Genomic DNA, 19519 nt, shown 5'->3' with positions numbered 1-19519 from the left:
CAAGCATTTAGATCCAAGCATGGATCACCAACATTGTTGGATAGCCTAAGTGTAGAGTGAGTGAGCTATGTTCTCACAGCTTGTGTCATAATATGATCTTTATAAACATACTTAGGTGGAAAAATCAGATTTTTAAAAATAATATTGTCACAAGATTAGAAATGTGACTTCCAAGTAGTGAACTATTTTCTTCAAGTAAAGTATTAAATAAATTACAAATATGTGAAATTAATTCATTTAAAGCTACACATATATAAATAGAAAGAAGGAGAGCACCCTCTTCTCAGACAGTGACATAGCTTTTCTGCATCCTTGTGATTCACAGGAGCAGGTTTATAAATCATTGGCCCATGTTTAGTTTCTGATAGTGATAGAAAAGCTTTTACTGGACTAATATTCCCACAAATAAAAAGCTCTGGGGAAACTATACTCTGAAGGTATCAAAATCAGGCAGAAACTGTTCTATCTACCCCTTATAAAAAAAAATCACATAAGATAAGACACAGGATGTCTATGGCTTTTTCTCTGAGAGCACTTCGTAATGCACAAAGAACAAAGCAGTACTTAAAAAGATAGTCACAGTTTTTTATTTTTAATTTTTGTTGGTACATAATAGGTGTACATATTTATGAGATACATGAGACATTTTGATACAGCTATCCAATATGAAATAATCACATCAGTGTAAATGAGGTATCCATCATCTCAAGCATTTATCCTTTGTGTTATAAATAATCCAATTATACAGTTTGTTTTTGGATGTATGATTAAATTATTATTGACTATAGTTGCTTTGTTGTGCAACCAAATACTACTACTTATTTATTATTCTACTTCTTATTCTAATTATTTTTTGTACCAATTAAATATTCCCACTTCCCCACAGACCTGATCACTACCCTTCTCACCTCTAGTAATTATCCTTCTACTCTCTACCTCCATGAGTTCAATTGTTTTAATTTTTAGCTCCCACAAATAACTGAGAATAGCAAAGTTTGTCTTTTTATTCCTGGCTTATTTCACATAACATAATGATCTCCAGTTTTATCCATGGTGTTGGAAATGACAGGATCTCATTATTTTTATGGATAAATAGTACTCTATGGTGTATATGTACCACATTTTCCTTATCCAATCATCTGTGGATGCACACTTAGGTTGCTTCCAAATCTTGGGTACTGTGAATAGTGCTGCAATAAACATGGGGGTGCAGATAGCTCTTTTATATGCTGATTTCCTTTCTTTTGAGCATATACCTAGCAGTGGGATTGTGGATTTTATGGTAGTTCTATTTTTAGTTTTTTTGAGGAGCTTTCATAATATTCTTCATAGTGGTTGTATTAATTTCATTTCCCACTAACAAATTGTTGTGTACAAGGGTTTCCTTTTCTCCAGTCCTTGCCAGCATTTGCTATTGCCCATCTTTTGGATATAAACCATTTTAACTGGGGTTGAGATGATATCTCAGTGTAGTTTTGATTTGCATTTCTCTGATGATCAATGATGTTGAGCACCTTTTCACAACTTTTTTCCATTTATTTGTATTCTTTTAAGATATGTCTATTCAGATATTTTGCCCATTATATAATCAGACTATTAGATGTTTTCCTATAGGGTTGTTTAAGCTCCTTATAAATTCTGGTTATTAATCCCTTGTCAGATGTGTAGTTTACAAATATTTTCTCTCATTCTGTGGGTTGTCTCTTCACTTTGTTGATTTTATCCTTTGCTGTGTAGAAGCTTTTCAACTTGATGTGATCCTATATGTCCAGTTTTGCTTTGGTTGCCTGTGCTCATAAAGTATTAGTTAAGAAATCTTTACCCAGACCAGTGTCCTGGAGAGTTTCTCCAATGTTTTCTTGTAGTCTTTTAATAGTTTAAGGACTAATAGTTTTCTTGTGGAGTCTTTAGAATTTTCCAGACATAAGATCATATCATCAGCAAACAAGTATAAATTGAATTATTCCTTTCCATTTTGTATGCCCTTTATCACTTTCTCTTGTCTGATTGCTCTAGCTATGACTTCCAGTACTATGTTAAATAACAGTAGTGACAGTGGGCATCCTTGTCATGTTCCAGATCTTAGAGAAAAGGTTTTTCAATTTTTCCACATTCTGTATAATACTACCTGTGGGTCTGTCATATATGGTTTTTATTATGTTGAGGTATGATCCTTCTATACTCAGTTTTTTTGAGTATCAAAAACATAAAGAGATGTTGAATGTCATCAAATGGTTTTCAGCATCACTTGAAATATGATTATTTCAAAATCATATTAAAATATGATTTTTTTCAATAATATTAAAAAATAATATGATTATTTCAAGTGATGCTAAACAGTTTTATCCTTCATTCTGCTCATATGATGTATCATGTTGATTGATTTGCACATGTTGAACCATCCTTGCATGCCAGAGAAAAATCCTACTTGATCACGATGAATGATCTTTCTAATGTTTTGATGGATTTGGTTTGCTATAATTTTGTTGACAATCTTTGCATCAATATTCATTGGAGAGATTGGCCTGAGGTTTGCTTTCTTTGATGTGTTCTTATCTGGTTTTGGTATTAGGGTAATACCTATAGCCTTATAGGATGAGTTTGGAAGTATTCTCCCTTCTCTATTTTTTTGAATAATGTAAGTAGGATTGGTCCTAGTTCTTCTTGAAATGTTTGGTAGAATTTGGAAGTGAAGTCATCGAGTCTTGGGCTTTTCTTTACTGGAAATTTTTTTTATTATGTCATTGATCTGATTAGTTGTTATTTTTCTGTTTCGGTTTCAGATTTCTTCCTGTTCAGTCTTGGCAGGTCTTATGTATTCTGGAATTTGTCAATTTCTTCTGTATTCTCTAATTAAATGGCATGTAGTTATTCATAGTAGCCATGAATGAGTCTTTGAATTTCTTTTCCTTTTTTTTTTTTTTTTTGAGATGGAGTTTCACTCTTGTTGTCCACGCTGGAGTGTGCAATGGTGTGAGCTCAGCTCATTGCAACTTCCACTTCTTGGGTTCAAGTGATTCTCCTGCCTCAGCCTCCCAAGTAGCTGGGATCATAGGCACCCACCACCACACCTGGCTAATTTTGTATTTTTAGTAGAGATGGGGTTTCACCATGTTGGTCAGGCTGGTTTTGAATTCCTGACTTCAGGTGATCCACCCACCTTGGCCTCCCAAGGTGCTGGGATTACAGGCATGAGCCACCATGCCTGGCCTGATTGGTTGAATTTCTGTAGTATCAGTTTTAATGTCTCCTTTTTTATTTCTGATTTTATTTATTTGCATTTTTTTTTCTTTTCTTTCAATTGCATTTGTTCCTGCTCTGATTTCATTTTTTCTTTTCTTCTGCTAATTTGGGGGTTGCTTGACTCTTGTTTTTCTAGTTGTTTAGGATACATCATTAAATTATTCATTTGAAATTTTTCCTCTTCTTTGATGTAGCCTGTTAGAGCTGTAAACTTCTTAGTACTGCTTTTGGTGTCTGTTTTGGTATGTCATGTTTCCATTATCATTTGTTTCAAGAAAATTTTCAATTTTTTAAAAGTGTTTTCATTAACTCACTGGTCATTTGGGAGCACATTCTTTAATATCCATGCATTTGTATAGTTTTCAAAATTTTTCTTATTAATTTCCAGTTTTACTCCATTGTTGTTAGAGAAAATGCTTGATATTATTTCAGGTTTTGTATGTTTTATGTCTTGTTTTGTGACCTAACATATGATCTGTCCTTCAGAATGATTCATATGTGTTCTGCAGCTGTTGGATGAAATATTCTGTAAATATTTATGAGGACCATTTATGTCTATAGTGCAGATTAAGTCTGGTGTTGCTTTGTTGATTCTCCATCTAGAAAATCTGTCCAATGCTGAAAGTGGGGTGTTGAATTCTCCACCTATTATTTTACTGGGGTCTATCTCTGTCTTCAGCTCTAATAATATTATATATTATTAATATTATATATATATATAAAAATTATATATAGGTGCTCCAGTTTTGGGTGCATATATATCTAAAATTGTTATTTCCTCTGGCTGAATTGACCCTTTTTCATTATCATTTGTCTGTTCTGGTAATTTTTGCCTTGAGATCCATTTTGTCTGAAATAAGCATAGTGACTCCTGCTCTTTTTTTGGTTTCCATTGGCATGGAATATCTTTTTTCATCTCTTTATTTTTAATTTACATAGGTCTTTATAGGTGAATTGTGTTTACTGTAGGCAGCAGATCAATGGGTCTTGCGATTTCATCCATTCAGCCAGTCTATGCTTTTTGATTGGAGAGTTTAGTCAGCTTACATTCAATGTTATTATTGATAAGTAAGAATTTACTCTTGCCAATTTGCTATTTGTCTTCTGTTGTTTTGTGATCTTCTCTTTCTTACTTCATTCCATCCTCTCTTCCTCTAGTGAAGCTGATTTTATCTTGTGATATAATTTAGTTTCTTGATGTTTATTTTCTGTGTATCCATTGAATATTTTTTGGTTTGAAGTTACCATGAGGCTTGTAAATACTATTTTATAACCCATTATTTTAACCTGATAATAAGTCAACACTATTTACATAAACAAACAAGCAAAAAGAAAACTAATAAAAACTCTGTGTCTTAACTTTGTTCCCTCACTTTTTAACTTTTTGATGTTTCCATTTATATCTTATGGTACTTTCTGTATCAAGCTGTTGTAGTTATTATTTTTAATTGGTTCATTGTTTAGCCTTTTTACTTAGAATAAAAACAGTTTACACAGTCACAGTGTCACCATATTCTGTGTTTTTCTGTGTCCACAATACTCACTATTACCTGCAAGTTTTCTCCCTTCATTTGATTATGTATTGCTGATTAATGTCTTTTTCTTTTTGATTGATGTACTTCTTTTAGCATTTTTTTGTAAGACAGGTCTGGTATTGATGAAATCTCTCAGCTTTTGTTTGTCTGGGAAAGGCTTTATTTCTCCTTCAAGTTTGAAAGATATTTTCACTAAATAATACTATTATAGGGTAAAAGTTATTTTCCTTCAGCACTTTTAAGTATGTTATGCTACTCTCTCCTGGCCTGTAAGGTTTCCACTCAGAAGTCTGCTGCCAGATGTATTGGAGCTCCTTTGTATCATGAATCATTCTCTTGGTTATATTTATCTGATAGAATTCTGAATTCCTTCTCTGTGTTATCTTGAATTGGAGGGATGGAGAACAGGTGGCATTAGTCATTTAAGGCTGTCTTTCCCAACTTCTTCGGTGCTTCTTTCAATGATGCAAGGTTAAAACCAAATATCGTGATATTGCTCACCTGATTTTTGGTTCTTATAAAGGTGATTTTTCATGTAGATAATTGTTTAATTGATGTTCCTGCTGGGGAACAATTGGTGAAGGCTTCTATTCGGTCATCTTGCTTCACCCTCTCTCAAAAGTGACAGTTTTATTGGCCATATGAGTGAGAAGAAACGTTTGTAACTGCAAAAGGCAGTTAGAAATTGAGGAAATAATTTCTGGGTAGCAGGGAGTAACAGATGAGATTATGTAAAAAATAATGTGAGTATAACTCTGGTATGGTTTGAATGTATCCCCAGATCAATGTATTGAAGAGTTAATCACCAATGCAACAGTGTTGAGAGGTGACACTTTTGAGGTGACTAGGTCATAAGGGCTTAAAATAGATTAATGCCATTATTTGGGCAGTGGGTTTATTATCATGGCAGAAGGTTTCTGATATAAGAACGAATTTGATCTTCTTCCCACCCTCCAGAGTGTGCTCTTTTCACCTTCTGCTTTCCACTGTAAGATGATGCAGCAAGAAGCCCTTCGTCAGTAAGAGGTGCCAGGTCCTTGATCTTGGACTTTGCAGAATATTGAATTATAAGAAGCAAATCTCTCTCTTTACAGATATGCAGTCTTGGGTATTCTGTTATAGCAGCAAAATTGGACCTAAATAGAATCCTCAAATTCATGGCTGACTCCTAAATCTTGCATGCTTGGGCAAGAATCCATTAAGTCCAGGGGAACTAACCAGATTTTTCAGCAACTACATACGCCAGGAAACAGAGTTTGAAGTTTGAATTCTGCCAAGTGAGAGATTTGTTAAGCACATTGTACTGTCTGTTGAAAGCTCAGAAGTGCTACGCTAGTCTAGTTTACCCTAGAAATAGAATAAATCCTAGGAATAGAAAATTTCCCCCAGGACTATGTTCAAAACCAAAAGACCCAGATTAGTAAAGCATAAAACCAAGCTATCAACTAATTCAAGGCTATATGCCAGTTATTTTACTGACCATTAAGGCAAAATTCTTCAGAGAAAGAGAACATAATCAAGATTCTCTACAATGTGTCACACAGAGTGTCATGTACACCATGTCAAAAATTTTGCTAGATATGGAAAGAAACACAAACACCAGTATAGTTCTTCTGAAGCATAGTCAAAAAAGATCAGTTAACAAAAAGAGACCTACACACATCTTAATTGCTGTGATAGACATGTAAATATTATAAAATATATTTGATGAATATTCTATAAAATCTAGAGGACAGAATGAGTAAAATTTGTCAAAAGATGGGAGGTTGGTCAGGATATGTTTGGAAAGTATAATGATAAACCAAATGAAAATTATTAAACTGAAAAATACAATATATGAAACAAGAAAATCATTATATGAGATTGACAGCAGATTGAAAGAGAAGAACAGAGGAAATAATCAACTTGAGGACATATTAACAAACATCATGCAAACTAAGCTACGGAGAGATAAAAGACTATTAAACCCTGACTTATAGAGTAATGCAAAATTTTTTCTAGTACTTTGGGTAACTGGTGTACTAGCAGGTGGAATAATGTCTGTAAGTACAGAAAAAGCATTTGAAAAAATATCTAAATGCTCAACTATAAAACAGTATTTAACAAACTAGATATAGAAAGGAACTTCTTCAATGAGTAAAAGAGGCATTTTCAAAGAATTTACAGCTAATATGCTACTTAATGTTAGACTATTCATTAAAAGGTACCAAAGGATATCCACTCTTACCACTTTTATTCAACATTTTATCAGAGATACTAATCAGTGCTATAGGCAACAAAAAGAAGTTAAAAAGCATAAAAATTGGATGAAGAAGAAGTTTGGGCACAGTGGCTCATGCCTGTAATTCCAAAACTTTGGGAGGCCTAGGCAGGCAGATCACTTGAAGTTAGGAGTTTGAAAGTAGCCTGGCCAACATGGTGAAACCCTGTCTCTAATAAAAATACAGAAATTAGCTGGGTGTGGTGGTGAGCACCTGTAATCGCAGCTACTCAGAAGGCTGAGAAGGGAGAATCACTTTAACCTGGGATGGGGAGGTTGCAGTGAGCCGAGATTGCACCACTGCACTCCAGCCAGGGCAACAGAGTGAGACTCCATCTCAAAATAATGATAATAATAATAATAAGAAGAAGAAGAACGCATACTGCTTACTGTTTGTATTTTCACACAGAATGGTTGATTATATAAAAAACTCAGGTATCTTTTAAAAAATCTACTAGAACTGATACATAATTTAGTAACTTTGCAGTATTTAAGTCAATATGTGTACATATTTTAATTCTAGCAACAAATAATTGGAAAATAAAATTTTAAAAATTTATTGTATACCAGCATTAAAAATATAAAATAGGGATATAGTAAACACTAATGTGTAAGACTTGTATACTAGAACAACAAAAATTTTGGAGAAAAAGTAAAAACATCCAAATAAAAATAGAGGGCTATAACATATTAATTAATTGGAATATTCAATATTATTAAGATGTCAATCTTTTCCAAAATTATCTGCAAATTCAAAAATATTTTAATAAAAATAGCAAGTTTTTTTTGTTTAAAAATGACAATCTGATTATAAAATTTATATGAAAATGCAGAAGGACATAAATAGCTCCAAAATCTTTGACAAAGAAGAGCAAATTTGTAAAGTTATACAGTGTAGAAGACTTACTTTAAGTTACAGTAACCCACAGAGCATGGCATTGACCTAAGAAGAGACAAGCAGATCAGTGTAACAGTTATAAAAATGTCTAGACATAGACCCACACATATATCTTCAATTCAGCTTCACTCATATTAATCTAATAGGAAAATGATGGTAATTTTAACAAGTGGTGCTGGAAACTCAGAACATGTTTGTGGGAAGAAAAAAGGAACCATAATGATATTGTTCCATACCTTTCTTAAAAATTATTTTGAGGTAGATCAGAAACCTAAACATAAAAGCTAAACTATAAATCTTCTAGAAAAAAAAAAAAACAGGAAAGAATATCTTAACGAAGTATTGAGGTGCCAAATGTTTTGCAACTTGGGGTGCCAAATATTTCTTAAGACATAATAATGATATTTATTTAAAAATTGATGCATTATACTTTTTTGAAATTAAAAATTCTAAACTCTTCAAAAAACATAATGAGGGAAATGAAATGGCAAACCACAGATTTGGGGAAAATAGTTTCAATGCTTACATTCAACAATTACTTCTATGCAGAATTTATAAAGTGCTTTTACTGTTTAATGATTATAAAAATCCAGTTATTATTAATAAAAGACATTAACAGACCTTTCTCTCAAGAGGATATACAAATAGCCAAAAAGCACTTGAAAAGACTCTCAACATAAGTAACCATCAGTTAAATGCAAATTAAAATCACAATGAGAATGACTAAAATAAAAAATAGTGACAATATCATATTTTCATCAGGATGGAGAGCAACTGGAATTCTCAAACATCATGAAAGGAAATATAAAATGATACAACCACTTTGGAAAAAGGTATGACATTTTTAATAGAAATAAGTATACATCTAGTGATGTATTTTTATAAGATGTATACTTATTTTAATAAGTAAGATTAAAATAAGATGTATACATATTTTAATAAAAACACAAAAGGAATGAAAGTTTTCATCCGTTAAAAAACTTCTGCCAGAATGTTCACAACAGTATTGTTTATAATTTAAGCACTGGAGACAGCTGAAATGCCCATGAAAAAGGGAATGAATTAGTAAGTTGTGCTCTATCCATATATTCACCAATAAAGAGGAATGGAGTACTGGATCACAAAAGAATATAGCAAATTTCACATATTAAGTGAAAGGAGACAGACACAAAAATTACATTCTTCCAGTCATATGAAGTTATAAAACAGGCAAAACTAAGCTATGATGATAGAAATCAGAGGAGTAATGTCCAGATGCAGCATGTGAGGATTAACTGGAAATCCCTGGAGGGTATTAACTGGTCTGATGTAAATGTCCCATATCTTAAAAGGAATGGATATCTTATGAGTGCACACAGTTATCAAAACTTGATGAAATAAACACTTAAATTCCGGGCATTTTATTGAATTTGAATTTTACCAGATTTAAAAAATTAAATTAAAAATAAAATAACACTGGCTCAAGCACTCCATTTTACTGCTTTGTGAACCAATCCTAACTTACTTTTTCAGTTTCAAGTAAATATAAGTACAAAGAGTTTAAAGAGTCTAGACGTTCAAAGTTCTGAAAGTAACAGAAGTTCATAAGAAGTTACTCCATTATACCCAAAACCCAGTGGGGAGTTTTCTGATATAATGTGTTTTATAATGACTTAATTTTTTTCCTAAAAGATCCACTTTGAACCTATAATGTTTGCACCTGAGAAAGAATGAAAATAGGGAGAATATCCACTCTTTTCAAATAGGATTTGAATAATTAACTCAAGATAGATTAAAAACTGAAATATAAGGCCCGAAACTATAAAATATCCTAGGAGAAAACCTGTAAAAATCTCTTCTGGACATTGGCCAAGGCAAAGAACTGATGATTAAGACCTCAAAAGCAATTGTGAGAAAAACAAAAACTGACAAATGGGATCTAATTAAACTAAAAAGCTTATGCACAGCAGAAGAAATAGCCATCAGAGTAAACAGATGACCTACAGAAAAGGAAAAAATATCTGCAAACTGTCCATCTGACAAAGAACTAGTATCCAAAATCTACAAGAAATTCAAACAATTCAACAAGAAAAAACAATTCAAAAAGAAAATATTCCCATTAATAAGTGGACAAAAAGTGGTAGATATTCTCAAAAGGAGATACACAAATAACCAACAACTATATTTAAAAAATGCTAATCATCACTCATAATCAGAGAAATGCAGATTAAAACCATAATGAGATACCATCTCACACCAGTCAGAGTAGCTATTATTACAAATTCAGGAAACAACATATTGGTGAGGATGTAGAGAAAAGGGAATGTTTATACGCTGTTGGAGGGGATGCAAATTACTACAGCCCCTGTGGAAAACTGCATGGAGATTTCTCAAAGAACAAAAAAGTAGAAGTATGATTCAATCCAGCAATCCCACCACTGAATATCTGCTCAAAGGAAAAGAAATAATTATATTAAAAAGATGGAGATTGGCCAACGTGGCTGACTAGAAGCAGCTAGTGTGCATGCCTCTCATGGAGAGGAATGAAAAGGGTGAGTAAATACAGCACCTTCAACTGAAACATCCAGGTATTCGCATTGGAACTCAACAAAAAGCAACCTGACCTATGAGGAATAAAGAAAATAAGACAGGACTACAGCCCACCCAAGACCAACATGGAGCCACGGGAACCTCCCCTGACCAGGGAAGCAGTGTGACCCCAGGAAACCATGCTTCTCCCATGGATCTTTGCAACTCTCAGGTCAGGAGATCTCCTTGTAAATCCACTCCACCAGGGCCTTCAAAATCTGACAGACATAGCTATGTTGTGGAGTCTCTGCAGAATAGCCACTCAGGCACACATGGACAATCTGGAGCCTTGGACACTGAGGCTTTCTGGCAAAAGTAGCTACAGCTCCAACAATGTTGGAGGTTAGATACCTGTACATATCCCCCCAAAAAAGGCTGAATCCAGGGGGAATGAACAGTGACAGCCTGCCCTACTTCCATGGCACCTCACAGGATATGACCCATTGGCTTGGAATTCTAGCAAGCCACCAGTAGCAACATTGTGCCTCCCAGAGAAGATTTTCCCAGGGAGAGGGGTGGCCACCATCTTTGCTGTTTAGGTGCCTTAGCCACTCCAGCTTTCAGGCTTTGCAGAGTCCAAGCTGACCAGGGAAGGAAGGGATCACCCAGCACAGCACAGCTTCTCAATCAAAATGTGGCCAGACTGCTGCTTTAGGCAGGTGCCTGATCCCACTCTTCCTCACTGGGTAGAACCTGTCAACTGGGACTTCCAGCCATCCCTGCTAGTGTTCTTCAGCTGACAGAGAGTTGAATTCCCCCAGGGGGAAAGGCAGGCCACCATCTTTGCTATTTGGGCAACTTAGCTGTTCCAGCCCTCAGACTTTGGAGAGTCTCAGGAAACAAGAGGCGGAAGGGATCCTCCAGCACAGCACAGCTGTTCCAGCAAAACATATCCAGACTGGTTCTTTAAGTGGCTGCCTGATTCCACTACTCACTGGGCAGGACCCCCCAAATGGGGCCTCCAGCTACCCCTGCTGGTGTTCTTTGACCAATAGAACTTTGTAACCTCCCTGGAACAGAGCTCCTAGAGGGAGGGTTGGGCTACCATCTTTGCTGTTTGGGTAACTTAGCTATTCCAGCCTTCAGGCTTTGGAGTATTCAAGGTGACCAAGAGCGGAAGTGGAACCCCAGCACAGCACAGCTGCTCTACCAAAGCATGACCAGACTGCTTTAAAAGCAGGTCCCCTATTCCATTCCTCCTCACAAGGCAGGACTTCCCTACTGGGGTCTCTAGTCTTCTCCTACAGGTGGCTTTGGGATGGCAACAGGCCCATAGCTCCCTGGGACAAACCTCCCAGAGGGAGGGGCAGGATGCTATCTTTGCTTTTTGCAGCCTTCACTGGTGATATCTCCAGGTACTAGAAAATCTGAGGCAAATAGAAACTGGAGCAGGCCCCCAGCATATTACAGCAGCCCTGTGGAAAATTGGTTAGACTATTACATGGGTGACCATTCCCAAATCTCTTCACTGAACAGTTTCTCCAGGCCTGGACCTCCATCTACCCTCTGCCAGAGTTATCAAGCCAGTTGCAACTCATCAACTGCCTGGACGGAACCTCTAGGGGCAACTGAAAGCCTCTTTACCACTGCCTCTGAATTGGAGGCCATTGCTACCCTCAGTCTAATGAAGGACAAAGACCTTAAGTGCCTTATCTAACTTCCAACAAGCTGCAGTTGACACAAGGAAAGGAGGCCAGCCTGTCTCCCACAGGTCCCACACATACCCAATGCTCATCATCAGACAGGGAACCCCTGTCTTGGGCCTACAGCACAGACCCTCTATCCTTGGCTGATTACACTGAACAATTGTTGACATGCATATCTCTGGGGTGAAGCCCCCAGGAGACAAGCAGACAACACTTGGCTACGACCATTACTAAGGTCCCTTCCTCTGTTGCCTCCAAATTTGGGAAGGACAAAAACACTGAGATCTCCCCAGAGCAGCAATGGGCAGCCTAGAAGTGCCAAGTCATATCTACAGCCAGTGCTCAAGGGGGAGAGGATCTCACACTTCCAGAGCATTGAGAGGGAACATGACTGCAATTGTGGTGAAACATAGGGGAGACATACAACTGAACAAGAGTCTACCAACTGACCAATAAGCCTATGTACCACTTGCTGGATAACACCGCAAAACTTCAACATCAAAAATACCTCACTAACTTACCCCTGTCTGAAACCAGAGACAAGAAGTCAGCTTCAAATAAAGACCTTGCACAAAGCCTTGGCCCAATGAAACATCCATAAAAGAAGTCTATTGAATGTACTCAATCTACACTGCAGTTAAAGGAAGACCCACATGCAGAGATGAGAAAGAATCAACACAAGAACTCAGGTAACTCAAATGGACAGAGTGTCGTATGTTCTCCAAACAACTGCACCAGTTCTCCAAAAAGAGGTCTTAAGCAGATAAAACTGACTGGAATGACAGAAATAGAATTCAGAATATGGATAAGAACAAAGATAATCAAGATTCAGTAGAATGGCAAAACGTAATCCCAAGAAAATAAAAATCACAATAAAACAATACGGAAACTGAAGGATGAAATAGCCAGTATAAAAAGGAACGTAATGAGTCTGACAGAGCTGAATAACAGAATATAAGAATTTCAAAATACAATCACAAATGTTAACAGCAGAATAAACCAAGCTAAGGAAAGAATCTCAGAACTTGAAGACTAGTTCTCTGAAATAAGACAGTCAGACAAAAATAAATAAAAAAGAAAGAACAAAACCTCACGAAGTCTGGGATTATGTAGAGTCAAAATCTATGAATTGTTGGCATCCATGAAAGGGAGGTAGAGAAATCGAACAACTTGGAAAATATATTTCAGGATATTATGTTTGAAAACTTCCCCAATCTTGCTAGAGAGAACAACAGTAAAATTCAGAAAATATAGAGAACTCCTACAACTTTCTACACAAGAAGATCATCCCCAAGACACATAATCATCAGATTTTCCAAAATCAAAATGAAAAACAATGTTAAAGACAGCTAGATAGAAAAGGAAGGTCACCTACAAAGGAAACCCCATCAGGCTAACAACAGACCTCTCAGCTGAAATCCTACAAGCCAGAAGAGATTGTGGGCCAATATTCAACATTCTTAAAGAAAATAGTCTTCCCCCAAGCATTTCATATCCAAACATACTAAGCTTCCTAAGTGAAAACAAAAATAAGATCCTTTTCAGATAAACAAATGTTGAGGGAATTCATTACCACTGAACCTGCTTTACAAGAGATCTTGAAAGGAGCACTAAATATAGAAAGGAAAGTGCTAATAAGTCACAGTTAGATACACAGACCAGTGTCACTGTAAAGGAACCAAACAAACAAGCCAGCATAATAACCAGCTAATAGCACAATGACGATCAAATCCACACATATCAATATTAACCTTGAATGGAAATGGGCTAAATGCGTCATTTAAAAGGCACAGAATATCAAGCTGGATAAAAAAGCAACGCCCAATGGCATGCTGTCTTCAAGAGACTCATTTCATGTGTAATGACATTCGTAGGCTCAAAATAAAGAGGTGGAGGAAAATCTACCAAGCAAATGAAAAATAGAAAGAAAGCAGGGATTGCAATCCTAATTTCAGATAAAACAGATTTCAAACCAACAGGATCAAAAAAGACAAAGAAGGCCATTACATAAGTGTAATGGGTTTAATTCAATAAGAAGACCCAACTATCTTAAATATATATGCACCCAACACAGGACCACCCAGATTTATAAAGCAAGTTCTTAGAGACCTAAAAAAGGACATAGAGTCTCACACAATAATGGTGGGAGAGTTAAACACTTCACTGACAATATTAGACAGATCATCAAGGCAGAAAATGAATAAAGATGTTTGGGACCTAAACTCAGCATTGTATGAAATGGATTTGATAGACCTTTACAGAACTTTCCATCCCCAAACAACAGTATATACATTTTTCTCATCTCCACATGGCACATACTCTAAAATCAACAACATATTTAGACATAAAACAATTCTCGACAAATGCAAAAGAACCAAAATTATACCAAACACACTCTCGAACCGCAGCATAGTAAAAATCCAGAAAATAAGTATATTGAATATACTCAGTCTACACTGCAGCTAAACAAAAACCCACACCCAGAGATAAGAAAGAATCAAAGCAAGAACTTGGGTAACTCAAATGGCCCGAGTGTCATATATCCTCTAAATAACTGCACCAGTTCTCCAAAAAGAGGTCTTAACCAGTGTTAAGACTGTGAAAATCACTAAAAATCATGCAATTACATAAAAATTAAACATCATCCTTCTGACTTTGGGGGAAAATAATGAAATTAAGACAGAAATAAATAAGTTATTTAAAAATAATGGGAACAAACATAGAGCCTACCAGAATATCTGGGACACAGCTAAGGCAATGTTAAGAGGGAAATTCATAATACTAAATACCCACATAGAAAAGTTAGAAAGATCTCAAATTAACAATCTAACTTCACAACTAAAAGAATTAGAGAAACTCAAACAAATCAATCCCAAAACTAGCAGAAGACAAGAAACAACACAAACCAGAGCTGAATGGAAGGAAATTGAGACAGGAGAAACCATTTAAAAGATCAACAAACCTAAGAGTTTGGTTTTTATGAAAAAATTAAACACATAGAAAACTAGCTAGACTGATAAATAAGAGAGAAGATCCAAATAAAACAATAAGAAATGACAAATGGGATGTTACCGCTGATCCCTCAGAAATAGAAATAACTACAAACTACTATAAAAACTTCTAGGCACACAAACTAAAATGTAGAAGAAATTGATAAATTTCAAGACACATACCCCCTCCAAAGACTGAGTCAAGAAGAAATTGAATCTCTTAACAGACTAATAATGAGTCCCCAAATTAAATCAGGAATAAATAGCCTACCAATAACAACCACAACAACAACAACGACAACGAAAAAGCCCAAGACCAGAGACATTCAAAGCCAAATTCTACCAGATGTACAGAGAAGAGCTGGTACCATTTCCACAGAAACTATTTCATAAAATTGAGGAAGAGGTACTCTTCTGTAACTCATTCTATGAGGCCAGCATTGTCTTGATACTAAAACCTGGCAGAGACACACACAAAAGAAAACTTCAGACCAATATCTTTGATGAACATCAATGCAAAAGTCCTCAACAAAATACATGCAAACCAAATCCAGCAACACATCAAAAAGCTAATCCACCTTGATCAAGTAGGCTTCATTGCTGGGATGCAAGGTTTGTTCAACATAAGCAAATCAATAAATGTGATTCATCACATAAACAGAACTAAAGACAAAAACCATGTGATTATCTCCATAGATGCAGAAAAGGCTTTCAATAAAATTCAACACTGCTTTATGTTAAAAACTCTCAGTAAACTAGATATTGAAGGAATGTACCTGAAAATAATAAAAGCTATATATGACAAAACCACAGCAAACATTATAGTGAATGGGCAAAAGCTGGAAGCATTTCCCTTGAAAACCAGCACAAGACAAGAATGCCCTCTCTCACCACGTCTATTCAACATAGTATTGGAAGTCCTAGCCAGAGCAATCAGGCAAGACAAAGAAATAAAGAGCATCCAAATAGAAGGAGAGGAAGTCAAACTATTTCTGTTTGCAGGCAACATGATTCTATATCTAGAAAACCGCATAGTCTCAGCCCCAAAGCTCATCCAGCTGATAAACAACTTCAGGAAAGTTGCAGGATACAAAAATCAATGTGCAAAAATCACTAGCATTCTTATACCACAACAGTCAAACCAAGAGCCAAATCAGAAAGGTAATCTCATTCACAATTGCCACACAAAGAATAAAATACCTAGAAATACAGTTAACCAGAGAGGTCAAATATATCTACAATGAGAATTGCAAAACACTCCTCAGAGAAATAAGAGAAGACAGAAATAAGTGGAGAAATATCCCATGGTCATGGATAGGAAGAATCAATATCATTATACTACCTGTACTTCCCAAAGTAATGTACAGATTCAATGCTATTCCTTTCAAACTACCAACAACATTGTTCACAGAATTAGAAAAAAAGATTTTAAAATTATATGGAACCAAAAGAAAGCCTGGATAGCCAAGGCAATCCTAAGCAAAAAGCTCCAAGCTGAAGGCATCACGTTACCTGACTTCAAACTATACTACAAGGGTATAGTAACCAAAACAGCATGGAACTGGTACAAAAAAAGGCACATAGGCCAATGGAACAGAATAGAAAGTGCAGAAATAAGGCCACACATCTACAGTCATCTAATCTTCAACAAAGCTGACAAAAAAGCAATGGGGAAAAGACTACCTATTCAATAAATGGTGCTGGGATAATTGGCTAGCCATATGCGGAAGGTTGAAACTGGGTCCCGTCCTTATGCCATATACAAAAATCAACTCAAGATGTATTAAAGACTTAAATGTAAAACCCAAAACTATGAAAACCCTGGAAGATAACCTAGGCAATACCATCCTGGACCTAGGAACAGCCAAAGATTTCATGACAAAAACACCAAAGCAATCACAATAAAAGCAAAATTGACAAATGGGATCTAATTAAACTTTAAGAGCTGCTGCACAGCAAAAGAAACTATCAACAGAGTAGACAGACAACCTACTGAATAGGATAAAATTTTGGCAAACTATGCATCTGACAAAGGTCTAGTATCCACCATCTATAAGGAACCTAAACAAATTTACAAGAAAAAAAATGCAACCTTATTAAAAAGTGGCCAAAGGACATGAACAGTCACTGCTGAAACGAAGACATGTATGCAGCCAACAAGCATATGAAAAAAAGCTCAGCATCACTGATCATTAGATAAATGCAAATCAAAACCACATGTCACACAACTCAGAATGGCCATGATTAAAAAGTCAAAAAATAACAGGTGCTGGTGAGGTTGCCAAGAAAAGGGAACACTTACACACTGTTGGTGGGACTGTAAATTAGTTCAACCATTGTGGAAAGCAGTATGGCAATTCCTCAAAGAGCTAAAAGCAGAACTAGCATTTGACCCAGCAATCCCATTACTGGGTGTATACCCAGGAGAATATAAATTATTCTACCATAAAGACACATGCATGCAAATACTGCATGTTTTTACTTATAAGTGGGAGCTAAGTGACAAGAACTTTTGAACACAAAGAAGGAAACAACTGACACTGGGGTCCACTTGAGTGGGGAGGGTGGGAAAAGGGCGAGGAGCAGAAAAGATAATATTGGGAACTGGGCTTAATATCTGGGTCATGAAATAATCGGCACAACAAATGCTGTGACTTGTGTTTACCTATGTAACAAACCTTCACATGTACCCCCCAAACCTGAAAGTTAAAAAAAAGAAGACACCTGCACTTGTATGTTCATTGCAGCAGTATTCACAATAGCATAGTCATGAAATCGACCTCAGTGTCTGCCAATGGATGATTAGATAAAAGAAATATACATATATATTATGGAATACTATGCAGCCATAAAAAATGAAATCAAGTTTTTTTGCAGCAACATAGATGAAACTGGAGGTCATTATCTTGAGTGAAATAACTCAGAAACAGAAAGTCAAATACCACATATTCTCACTTATAAGTGGAAGTTAACAACGTGTACACATGAACAGAGAGTGGAATAAGGGACAGTGGAGACTCCAAAAGTTGTGAAGGTTGGGGCAGGGTGAGGAATGAGAAATTACTTATTGGGTACCATGTATATTTTTTGGGTGATGTTTACACTGAAAGCCCAGACTTCATCACTATGAGATATATCCATGTAACAAAACTGTATTTGTGTCCTTAAATCTATGATAATTAACAAAACAAAAATAAAATGTTAAAAAGTAAAATGTGTATGCTTAATACCCTTGTAATATTAACTATATATACATTATTTAACATAAATTCTGAATTCTGAATCACTTTAATAAATTTTTGTTTATAAAAGCAATCTTTTTGTCAGTTTATTTTTCACTAGCTATTCAACAAACACATACTGTTGTGGGTTGAATTGTGTTGTGAAGTCCTCTACCCCAGTACCTCAGAATGTGACCTTATTTGGAAATAAGTTTCTTGAAGATGAAATTAGTTAAGATAAGGTCATATTGGAACTGGGTGGGCCCCATTCCAATACGACTGCTATAGTCAATATGACTGGTGTCCTTTTCAGAAGACGGCCATGTGAAGATAGAGACACACAGAAAGAACGTCATGCCATAATGAAGGCGAAGCTTATAGTTATGCAGCTGAAAGCTAAGCAATGCCAAGGAAGCTAGGAAGAGCAAGAAAGGATTTCTCTACAGGTTTCAGAGAACGCAGGACCCTGCCAACACCTTGATCACATAATTCTAGCTTTCAGAACTGTGGAGCAATATATTTCTGTTGTTTTAAGCCACCCAATTTGTGATACTTTATTATGGCAGCTCTAGCAACTAATATACATACCATATTTTGATCTCATCTAATTTTGTAAATATGAGCAGTCGACTTTTCCAACAATTGTTATAATAGCAATAACAATCAACAACAAGCAGAATAATAGTTGATTTGGTACTATTTAGTTTTTCCAAGGTTGTCAGTTTTCTTCCCCCCAAAAGTGGAATCTTCATTTCAGTTTTAGATACTCTAGAAATGCACTATTCAACATGGTAGCCACTTGTCACATATGGCTTGTCACATATGGCAAAGTGAGATGTGGTTTCAATATAAAATACATACTAAATTTTGAAGACTTAGTAAGAAAAAAATGCATGTAAAATATCTCACTAATTTTGTTTCTGTGGATTACATTTTGAAATAACAATATGTTTTTTTAATTTATTTTTTATTTTTTATTATTATACTTTAAGTTCTAGGGTACATGTGCATAATGTGCAGGTTTGTTACATATGTATACTTGTGCCATGTTGGTATGCTGCACCCATCAACTCGTCAGCACCCATCAACTCGTCATTTACATCAGGTATAACTCCCAATGCAATCCCTCCCCCTTCCCCCCTCCCCATGATAGGCCCC

Source organism: Macaca fascicularis, chromosome 5, assembly GCF_037993035.2.
Source record: "Macaca fascicularis isolate 582-1 chromosome 5, T2T-MFA8v1.1".
NCBI classification, from domain to species: Eukaryota; Metazoa; Chordata; class Mammalia; order Primates; family Cercopithecidae; genus Macaca; species Macaca fascicularis.
The sequence above is the reverse complement of the archived record's forward strand: the minus strand, read 5'-3'. Positions refer to the sequence as shown.